Raw genomic sequence first — 12337 nt, forward strand, 5'->3', positions numbered from 1 at the left:
CCCCTATGGCACTGCGTAGCATCCTACGGTCTTGGCGTGCATCCGTGCGTCGCTGCGGTCCGGTCCCAGGTCGAAGAGCACGTGCACCTCCCGCCGACCACTGGCGACAACATCGATGTACTGTGGAGACCTCACGCCCCACGTGTTGAGCAATTCGGCGGTACGTCCACCCGGCCTTCCGCATGCCCACTATATGCCCTCGCTGTCGCGGCATACTACCAGTGTTAAAGACTGCGATGGAGCTCCGTATGCCACGACAAACTGGCTGACACTGACGGCGGCGGTGCACAAATGCTGCGCAGCTAGCGCCATTCGACGGCCAACACCGCGGTTCCTGGTGTGCCCGCTGTGCCGGGCGTGTGATCATTGCTTGTACAGCCCTCTCGCAGTGTCCGGAGCAAGTATGGTGGGTCTGACACACCGGTGTCAATGTGTTCTTTTTTCCATTTCCGGGAGTGTATTTTATACAACTGTATCCTGGAAAAAACTGAACGTTAATAACATAATTTATCAAGTTACTGTAACTTTATTCTGAATTTAATCGGAGAAATTAGACTTTGTATTTGTTTACGGCTGTCAGTGCATTGGCACTGAGCGCTCGATCAGCTGTAGGTACGCGTGACGTAGGAAATAATTGTTTGCGGTCAACGACTGCCTTGTGCGGCGCGCAGACTTAACTGTTGCTTTGAGTATGTGCCGCCGCCAGAACCCGGCGCGGTACCTTTATATTCTCTGCGTGTTTGCATGTAACTGTTAGTTTCTCAAAAGTATGCCATTGCACAAAAATTTTAACGTTCGATATATGACGTATTCCCACAGCACCGTGATTTAAGAGTTTCTACTTCGACAGTGTTATCATGAATAATTTTGAGAACTCTATATGGACCGTTATAAAGCAGAAAAAATTTGCAACACAATCCTTTTCCTTTGTGAGACAAACGGTGAGACTTAATTAACACTTTTGACCAACTGACAAGGTTTTTAAACAGTCGCAGATTCAATATTTAGTAGAGCCATGTTGACAACTTCAGAATGCCGCAGTTTCCGTGTACGCGGAAAAGGAACTATTTCAGAAATGCGATTTGTAGCTGCTTTATTTTTTAATATCAATATGGGCGGTAAAGAAGTTGAATCATTAGGGAGTTCTTTCATAATGTTTTGAAAAATATGAAGATACTGATCCCACGTTCTGTGATTCTGATGACACTAAGGTCGACACAATTTATTGATTTTCTTCATCCCTCTCTCTGAAGCTTTAGATTGAGGGTGAAAAAGTGAAATTAAAATTGGTTTAAACTTACGACGCCGTAGAGTACGAAGCCAAATTTTAGAGCAAAACTGTGATCCATTATCTGACATAACCTTATCAACATGACCCACTTCTTTAAGAAAATGTTTGATGAAAGCATTAGATACTGAACGAGCTATTGCTTTGCCTATAGGTGTAAAACACACATATTTTGATGTCAGTTCCACTGCTACCAAAATGTACGAAAAACCATTAGTAGAACGAACCACTGGACCGAACAATTCGACTGCAGTCATCTCCTCTACTTTCGCTGGAATGATAGGAAACAACGGTGCTCTGTGAGAAATAGTTGGCGGCTTAGCCTTTTGACATAATTTGCATTTGGCAAGAACAAATCGAATACGTTTTTCCATATTACTGAAGTAGCAATTTTCTCATAATTTATGAAAGCATTTTCTGGGACCAAAGTGTGCATAAACTGAAATGTGTATACCAAATCAATTTATTAACCCACTCATCAGGAATGCAAACTAACCAAACAGAGTTGTAAACAGATTTTCGTTTAAAAATAATATCAAAACTAAATGATACTGTCTAATCGCTACGCTTTCGTTTCTCCTCCACTTCTCCTTAATGTCCTTCCTGATTGGATCCTTGTTTTGCTCCATAGCGATGTCCTGGAGCGAAGACGAAAGAAAATTTTCAAACGCAACACCTTGAATATACATCAAACTATTATTGTTTTCTATGCAGTCCTCCTCAGCACTTTGTTTCAAACCCGTAGGTGCACGTGATAAAGCATCGACAATAATATTTGAAGAACCCTGTATGTAAACAATACGAAAATGAAATTCCTGTAGATACAGCGCCCATCGTGATAATCTTCCATGTGTTAATTTCGTTGACATAAGAAATTCCAAAGCTCGATGATCGGTGTAAACCTTAGTATGTATCATCATCAATTAAGACTGATTATGCCTTTCAGCGTTCAGTCTGCAGCATAGCCCCCTTATCAAATTCATTCATGATCCCCTATTCAGTGCTAACATTGGTGCCTCTTCTGATGTTAAACCTATTACTTCAAAATAATTCTTAACCGAATCCAGGTACCTTCTCCTTGGTCTGCCCCGACTCCTCCTACCTTCTACTGCTGAACCCATGAGTCTCTTGGGTAACCTTGCTTCTCACATGTGTTTAACATGACCCCACCATCTAAGCCTGTTCGCCCTAGGCAGCAATGCAGAAAACTAAAAGGGAAATAGCACCTTAGTATCTATGCCATACAAAAGGATGCGAAATTTTGTGAAAGCCCGTAATCGACTAATTCTTTTCTGATTTAGAGAGAACACGGCTTCCAAATGCAATAGTTTTCTGTACTACAACGATCCGGATTTGAAAGAAGTGGAGCAGCAACTAAAGCATCACGAAGTTGTTCAAATTCTGATTGAGCTTCCTCATCCCAACACCAATTAGAATTCTTTCCAGATAGTTCGCATAAACGAGGTGTGGCCGAATTGTCCAGTCTAACAAAGCGTCTAAGAAAATTACAGACACCAAGGAAACTACGAACACCACGTTTTGTGGTAGGAACAGCATAATTACGAATAGCGTCTAGTTTCTCTGTATTAGAAAGAATACCTTATGTGGAAATAATATGACCAAGAAATTTCGCCTGAGAACGACCAAATTCATATTTTTTTCAAGTTCACTGTAATGCCGACTCTTGCAGAAATACGTAATAATGAATCCAAAATTTTGTTATGCTCCCTCCAAGAACGTTTAGCAATAAGAATATCGTCAACATATGAAGTAATATTGTCACGAAGATAAACAGGTAAAATTTCGTTTAAACTACGAATGAATGCTGCAGAAGATATAGTAAGTCCAAACGGTAATTTCAGAAATCACTTTTGGGTAAAATAGTCATATCCGGTTATTCTTTGCTAACTCTTTTTCTAAATAGATTGATAATTGAAGAGTTTTGTGATAGACAAAAAGAATAGTAAAAGAGTAGGCAGCAGTGCAGAAAACTGAAAGGGAAATTGCACCACTACGACTCGGGGCCCTGTGCACGCTACGGCACATATTCACTTAGTGTAGTGAATCCCCTGAGGACTTAAATAGCCACACACAAATTCCAGTGTGACTTGTTGGCCATTTGGCGGAAGTGCGTACATAAATTGAACTAATCTTGAACATGGATGTATGTCATTATTAGAATTGCGAATGATCTTAAATTTCTGAACAGTTAAAAAGTGTTTATAGTCAAAGTTTTCGCCTCGTGGCGACAAAGACCTACTGGGTCTGTCCCAGTGAAAATAATTATTGTCAACTACGCGCCTGGCGCTCTCTTGTTGCGTCTCGTAAATGAAATAAATTATTTTCTTCAAAACCCGCTGCTATCGGTGATTCTAAGTTTCTTTTACTGTCTTTTCCTACGATTTCGATTTCAATTTGTTTAACTTGCTTTCGTAACGCCTCAAATTCCCTTTTAACGCGTTCATTAAATTTTCCCTGATTTTCAACATGTTTATTTATATTCTGGTACTTTTCTGATTCTGCAAATGGCAATGGAGCTGTATCATCTGAATCTCTGACCCATTTAAACTGAGACTTGTCAATTTATCTGTAATCTCCTCAACTCTTTCCGATAAGTCACCTATTTGTTCTTTCTCTTTATTTGCGTCTTCCGTAAGTGTCGCGACTCGGGTTTCAGTATTGACACATTTAGTAGTTAAATGTTCATATTGTTGTGTTAGGTTATTTATTCTGTCATTTGGTACGGATTCCTCGATTCTTTCAAATATTTCTTCCTTGTATGCACGTTGAAGATTTAACTCTGAAAATTTTTGTACTATCTCGCGATCTCTTTCTTCCTGTTCTCTGTACTGTTCCTTTTGTCTAATTTCTATTGAAATTAATCTATTATTGTGAGCATTCAAAATCGGTTGTACTTCTTCTCTATTTAATTCATCTTTCATGTTTTTAAAACATGTCCCTATTCGTGAGTTTAACCGTGTTTCCATTGTTCCCATGTCAGTGTCTAACCGTGTTGCCACTGTGTTTAATACAGATCCTAATTGTGATCACAAATTTAATATTGCATCCATCAACTGCTCCATATTAACTGGTTCGAAATTCTTTCCGCCCCTGACATTTCCCGTTAAACTAACTTCCTTCGTCATATCTGTAAAGCTATCTGTGTTCGATACTATTCCAGAATCTTCTGTCGTTAATCTCGTATTCGGAAATTTTTTTTATTGTGACAAATTTTGAACTTGTTTGCGGACTATTTTCCTGGCTTATTAAATTATTTTCTACTTCATTAGTCATCATACTGTTCTCCTGCGTTGCCTAGTTCGTCATTCTGACTATCCATCATTTTTGCCTTTTTCATCGATCGCGTAATCGTTTACATAACACACAAAACGCGTCACTATACGAAAATTACACACAATATAACAATTTATCACCAACACTACCATTCACACGAAATGCTTCCCGACATACACGATTAACGAACAATTGAAATCTTCATAATTGCACATAATTGTCACACCCGTGTACGAGACATTAAAAATTAAATTCTGTAAAAATACCATTAGAAGAATGACAAGACAACTACAAATGTTCAATTACCAAATCTACACTGCAATATAGACTACAATTACTAAACTTCAAATTACGACAACAATACTACTGTCTGCTATTTTTACTATCAACAGAATTCGAAGGGGCGATCGGAAGCAGCTGTCGCCACGTGCATGGGGGCTTAATTTAAAAAAATACACAGTAAAAGTAATTTTGGTAGCTGTGTGTCCGGTTACCAAGTCTCGTAACAGGTTGGACCTGACTAGTATTAGTACGCAATCTGACTGCGTAAAATAACAATAAAGAATGAGGGGAAATTTCCGTTACCACAATTGATTAATTAAGTCCCCAGCAACTATAAAAGTTACGAAACAATGAAGCACAAATGTAACTGTTCTGTGTGTGGAAGTGTGATTCAACGTACACGTATCTGGCAAGGTTCTTCCTCAATACGACGACATATTTTAAACACAATTTACAATGAACTAATTGAAAAACCAGAAATACTATAATTGCACATAGGAACCAGAATTACAGTCTAATACATGAACACGAGGCAGATGCTTTGTTGACTGAACCTGTGACCAGGAGGCATTGTTATTTAGGAAAGTTGAAATAAATTTTTTTTGTTACCTTCATATATATTGACGAAACGTACACTGTGATCATTGCAACATTTTCCATCTATACATTACACCAACTAAACAGCATCTGCTGTCTCGCCCAATAGAACAAATTCGCACGACATGCTCTCAACTAGTACTGCTCTCGACATCCTCTCAACAATCACTGCTCACGGCAACCTCTGAACTACTGCTGCCCTCGACATTCTCAGAACAACCACTGCGTCAGTGGAGGTGGCGGAATAATACCCTTTGGCGCAATCTCTGGCGCTGTGACTCAGTGTAGCCACCTTTCAACATCTCTGCACAAAGAAGAAACCGACCCACGTCAGTCAAGACGACCAACTGACGAGGCCCAGAAACGGTCAAAAAACCAAATACACGTCGCCTAATGAGACGACCGATCGAATGACCAACCGAGAGTCGTTCCTGCTCCAATCTCCTTCCATCGGACAGTTGATATGTGTGGCCAGTGGTCGGAAAGTACTGCCTGAGCGCACTTCACTGGCGCTCCGTTCCCGGCTGAACTCCACACTAGGTCAGTGCAGTTATCGATAAGCGCTGCTGCTGCCACTCATGGACAAGCCAACCAGCATACCTCACTGCTTTGCACCTCCTCAGAAAAAAATCCGTTTTCCTGCAAAGAGTGCTGCAACGGTCACAGGTTCGATACCTGCCAGGGGCAGGGATGTGTGAGATGTCCTTAGGTTAGTTAGGTTTAAGTAGTTCTAAGTCTAGAGGACTGATGACCCCATATGTTAAGTTCCATAGTGCTTAGAGCCATTGTAATCATTCCAACCTGCAAAGAGCATGAACGGCACCATCTTCACACCATCTTGAGCCAATCATAGGGCTCTAAGAGGCGCTAAATCTCAGCTCCCACATGACAGCACGAACTCCTGTCAATAAGGCCAAGAGTTAAGAAACCTGCATATGTGGAAGAAAAAAAGAAGAGAGCCAATTACTGGCTCTCTTAAGTTTTTGCGGAGGAGGAAGATGGTGTTCTCCAAAGTTGTGTCACTTCCGACGGCAACAAGCGAACAGATACAATCTTAAAGATCTTTATCTAAAACGCCTATGTCTTGGAGCTTGTTCGTCCTAGCTATGAAGTGTAATAAAGATTCTATTTCCAAACGTTTCTCAGACTCCTTGTTTTTCTAATACAACTGAGTTGGCTGGAGAAGTGGTTCACTGGCCTACTTGCCTTATTCGCAAATACGAAAACAGGTGAATTTTTATTATGTGTGGCTCTACACACAATGCCCGGCTTACGAATCCACAGTATAGGCACGTCTTCTGCTGGCGCCACAGAAAGTAGCTCTGCATTGTTCTGCTGGAAACCTGTCTCGACAAGAGGCTGCCCTGTCTGCCCTGTATGGCTGTGGGTCTCTCCGGTAAGATATACTGAGAATGGGAAGTAGCCAATTGCTTTCAACTCCCAACATGCCGAGCTAAGAACCATAAAAATACCTCATACTTTTAGAGCCCTACCAGGCTCACTGAATGTGTGGTCAGAACATTGTGTCTCGCTCAAGGTGTGTCATGTCATAGTAAAATCATTAATAATTTTCGGTATGTGTAAAATAAGTCAGAAAGTAACTTCTCCTCTCCCAATATTTACGGTCGAATTTTATATATTGATGGTATTTCTGAGGTAAATAAAAAGTTTCAGGTACTACTCTTTCATTGCACAGATAAATTATCCTTTTTCTAGCTTGTTTTGTGCATTGTTAGTCATGTTTTCACAACGAAAGATCTACTTTCAAATAACTGCTGTAGCTCACTTAAAAACATGTGTCACATGTGGTTCACAGTGATTGTAAAACGTGAAATCATCTTTCTATGTGTCCGAAGACTTGGCCTATTCGAAGATACTGTAAAATCCTTCAACGGTATTGTATGCCAGCAATGAGTACGATGTATCTGTTTGAAAGTTTATATAGCACGAAAGGTGCCCACCATGCACCTGCACACCTGCTACCTTGAACTTGGCTCCATTATTCGAGGATCTGGAACATATTTCATCACATGGTGTCAAAAAAGGTGGATACAGGCATGTAGTAAGTGATTCCTAATGATAACTATTCTGTCTTCTTTGACTGAGTCCAAAGTTGGACATTTTAATCTGGTATTCTGAACCAAAGCTAATCTTTGAACACATATGAGCGGAATTTCAGTGTGGGTAACGCACTGGACTTTCATCCGAGAGGGTTGCACTCCAACACACCTTAAAGTCTCTGAGGCTCAGGTTTTTAATGATTTCCTTAAATAAGATATGGTAAATGCCGTGATACTAATTGGCTGAAGAACATGTTTAATTATGTACCCCATCCTAGCGTATGTGGACTGTGCTTTGGAAGAAGCTTTGTGTGTTGTAGTCGCGTGTGCAACTCGAGGGATACATATATCGAATGCCTCATAGTCGAGTTGAGTACTGTCACCGTCAGAGGGTGGTACGGGACTATACGTCCCACCGCCACACCTCCAAAGTGAATGGCAGAGACACAGTTACTGCCCTGTGGATAAACTTATTGCCTCACCAACACAGTTAGACCGCAATAGACCGGTGATGTTGTACTGTATCATATCACAAGGGGAAAAATAGTCGAGTTAGAGAATTTGGATGTTGTTTGGAATCACCCAGTAACGGTGTAAACAGTAATAACTGAATATGTCTTAACATCTAACGAAAGCACCTTTTCGTGGCGGAAATTAATTACTCGAGTATGTACACTGGAAAAGTGCTTAAAGTTTTGTTGGAAGTGGAGCTTGCAGCCAAATGCGAAATAAAATAATTTCATGGTCAGACATGTGTTAAACCTTATAAGAAAACTAATGATGTGTTCCCCCTTGAGCTGTATCGCACCAAATATAAGGAAAGGAAGTGAATAAGGATGAATATTCGGTTATGGCCACACAAGGGAGTCATCGTCTTCAAACCTTGTTCCACGAAGAGAGTCTTTCAGTTTCCCAAAGAGATGATATTCACATGGAGCCATGTCAGGACTGTAAGGCGGGTCTTTCAGTGTTCTCCATCCGAGTTTTGTGATCGCTTCCATGTTTTTTTTTTTTTTTTTTTGACTGACATGTGGCCGTGCATTGTCGTGCAACAGCAAAACATCCTGGTTTTGGCGATGTGGTCGAATACGGCTCAGTCGAGCTTGAAGTTTCTTCAGTGTTGTCACATATGCAATAGTATTTATGGTAGTTCCACTTGGCATGATGTCCACAAGCAAAAGTCCTACGGAATCTAAAAACACCGTAGCCATAACTTTTCCAGCACAAGGTGTGGTTTTGAATTTTTTTCTTGGGTGAATTTGCATGATGCCACCACATTGGTTGGCTCTTCGTCTCTGGTGAAAATTGATGGAGCCATGTTTCATCATCTGTCACAATTCTTCCAAGAAATTCATCTTCACCATTCTCGAATTGTTTCAGAAGTTCGCTGCATAATTTTTTTCTTGTTTCTTTTTAAGCTACTGTCAACATCCTGGGAACCCACCTGGCACAAACCTTTCTTAACGCCATCACTTTCAGTATTCTGCAAACACTTCATTCCCCTATCCCAACGTAGCGTGACAATTCGTTCACAGTAATGCGTCTATCATCAGACACCAATTCGTTAACTCTCTGCACATTGTCTGGAGTGTGTGGAGTACGAGTCCTGCCGCTGCGAGGACAATCCTCAATATTGCCATGCCCGCTTTCATCACGTAACTTGCTTGCCCACTGCGATCGACAGCATCATCTCCATGCACCTTTTTCAACCTCTTGATTTCACAGCACAGGAATTCTATAACAGCACGTTGCTTCTGACGAACGTCAAGTGTAGCAGCCATCTTGAAGACATGCTGTGACGGCACCACTCACGGGAACAGGTTGAACTAAGTTTGAAAAAAAGTTTCACACATTCCGAATGAAAACTGTATTTTTACAAAAATAGTGTGCATTTCTTTTGGAGTGACCCTTGTATTTTATGGCATAGAGAGACTATCTACGAAGTGCTCTATCCTTCTTGTGTACTCTCGTGGTGAGGCAACTTAAGAACCCCTTGTAAGGTATTTTATTTTACCTGGTACGGGTGTCGTATTAGATGGGTATAAGTGTTATCGCAATATGCGAGACGAAGGGGTCGACCAGGACTTCGTCAACCACTCTAGAGACTTCGTTTCATCATATGTTTCATCTGTCTACAGGCAAAAACACTGAAAGTTTATAGAGATCCTTAAAGTCATTTATGAAGAGAAAAGGTCGTCTGGGGGAAAGAGATGATTTGTATATAGGGTGTTCCCGTAAGAGGGTGCGAAAATATAACAGGACGTAGACGATGGTGCACTTAACAATTTGAGGTACGAACATGGGGTTGGAGAAGCCATTTGAAGGAGATAATAGGAATAAAATAACGTTACTGTGTACGTTTTTATTTTCATTAGCTATATTTAACTGCAAATACCATCATTGACATAATAAACGTACCAATTGCACTGTATCTTACAGAATTTGCTGAAACTGACGGACATCAGCTACAATGCAAGAATGACATCGGCGAACAAAATTCTGACACACCCTGACAAATATCACTGGTGTATTTCGAATCACATCATAGGCAGCTACAATTCCGGCAATTAATTCCGTGTAATCCAATGTGGTCTCACACACAAGTGACTTTAGATAACCAAATGGTTCAAATGGCTCTGAGCATTAAGGGACTCAACTGCTGTGGTCATTAGTCCCCTAGAACGTAGAACTACTTAAACCTAACTAACCTAAGGACAGCACACACACCCATGCCCGAGGCAGGATTCGAACCTGCGACCGTAGCAGCAGCTCGGCTCCGGACTGGAGCGCCTAGAACCGCATGCCCACTGTGGCCGGCATTTAGATAACCCTACAGGATATAGGCAAGGGGATTCAGGGAAGATGATCTCGGTGGCTACGGAATAGGACCTCCCCTTCCAATCCAGCGACCAGTACTGTATCGCTACTGTACCAGTACCAGTAACAATACCGGTACTGCTCTATCGCATTGTAGGATACGTCTCTTAATAGCACTGAGTAATGAATGGGTCTGACGTTGATTCATAACACATTCTCTTATGGGACAATGTAAATACGATTCAGCAGAGGCACCTTATGCACAAATAAAGCAAACAAAAACTGATTAATGATTTCCTCCTTGTTTCCTTGCAGGAAATAAAGAATGTACATGTAAATAAACAGCAAAGTATGTGTAAACTTGTACTCGTGTTTGTTGTAAATAAGCTGGAAAACATTAATGCTAGACAAAGCGATAGACTAGTTTATTTCCATATCTCCTGTAGCTGGCTTCGTCGACCCCAGGTTCCCTATCGAAAATTGTTCAGTGGAGCCTTTTCTATGTCCTGTTACATTTCAGCACGCCCTTATGGAAACACCCTGTATATTTCAGTACTTACATTTCCATATTTTACCCCTTTCAAGGCAATATCTTCCATCTGAAAATCTGCCCTCATTTCTCAGAGATATTGCCTGACATTATCTTGGCTACGAAGAATAAGGAAAGCTGCCGTCTGCCTATACCACACGTAGCACTGTCCAGTATGACAGTGAGGCAGTCGATTTACGTGGCAAATCCTTGATAGTACTTGGTTGAAACACATGACAGATTACTTTCCCCGTCCTGGAGAAGGTACAGATGAACGCTAGTGTGATATTTATAGACCTCTGATACTCCTTACTTTTTGTTGTTGTAGGCGCTACAGTCTGGAACCGCGAGACAGCTACGGTCGCAGGTTCGAATTCGAATCCTGCCTCGGGCATGGATGTGTGATGTCCTTAGGTTAGTTAGGTTTACGTAGTTCTAAGTTCTAGGGGACTGATGACCTCAGAAGTTGAGTTCCATAGTGCTCAGAGCCATTTGAACCATTTCTTGTTGTTCCACCAACGAAAAAATTGGTTGGCAGAATCAACATACTGTAGTATTTATTTTTGTGTCTGGGTTCAGTATGACATGCGGATACTCTTCTGCTCTAGTGCTGCTGGAAACATTTTGTCCAAGGCAACAGTACAAACTCTGGCAAGTGTGTGTGTCTGTGTGAATTCCTAAGGGACCAAACTGCAGGCGTCATCGGTCACTAACTGGCTGATGACATTAAACATTTACACACGAATGTACATTTTTTTTGGACAAACTGATTATTGTAGTACTAGATTTCAGTACTGTCTGAGTGTTACACTGAAGCTCAAAGTAACTGCAGTGATAAAGACAGTGATGTTTATGAAGGAGACATTGTGATTCACGGAGCAAGGTAAGCTCTTCGTCTTGTTTCCTCAATAGAATGTGACTACTTGTTGTGGAATAATGGAACACCAATGGCATAATGGTGTACCTATGACAGTACCAAAAATCTCAGTCCGTCTGGGGCACGGTTTCCCAACAGTGTTCTGCGGGACACTGGTGTACCTTGGGAAGTGAGTAAGTGTTCTGAGGAAAACGATAACATGGCGTTTTGTTGGCATTTTGATGAGATTAAATTATTTCGTTTTAGATTTTTTATGATCTATGAATTACTAGTTATGATTTTATGCTAAAGTAGCAACCGACTAAACATCTTTTTTTCATTTTAAAAGTTTTTATTAACCTTCAAAATAAAAAACATGCTCGATCAAATTACGAGGATTCTCAACGTGTTCCTTCAGAGAAGAAGTTTGTAAACCCTGAGATGAACAGTTTTTTTCGATTATAAGGCCACCCAGGAGTTACTAGTAACAACGTGCAACTGTAGGTATCGTTAGTGGTGGACACTACGCACTTATTTCTCGTATGGTTCTACAGCTTATGGTGATATGAATTATGGCACATGACGTAAAACGGCCGAATATGGAACTCATGGGC

Source organism: Schistocerca gregaria, chromosome 8 (genome assembly GCF_023897955.1).
Source record: "Schistocerca gregaria isolate iqSchGreg1 chromosome 8, iqSchGreg1.2, whole genome shotgun sequence".
In the NCBI taxonomy this organism is placed as follows: Eukaryota; Metazoa; Arthropoda; class Insecta; order Orthoptera; family Acrididae; genus Schistocerca; species Schistocerca gregaria.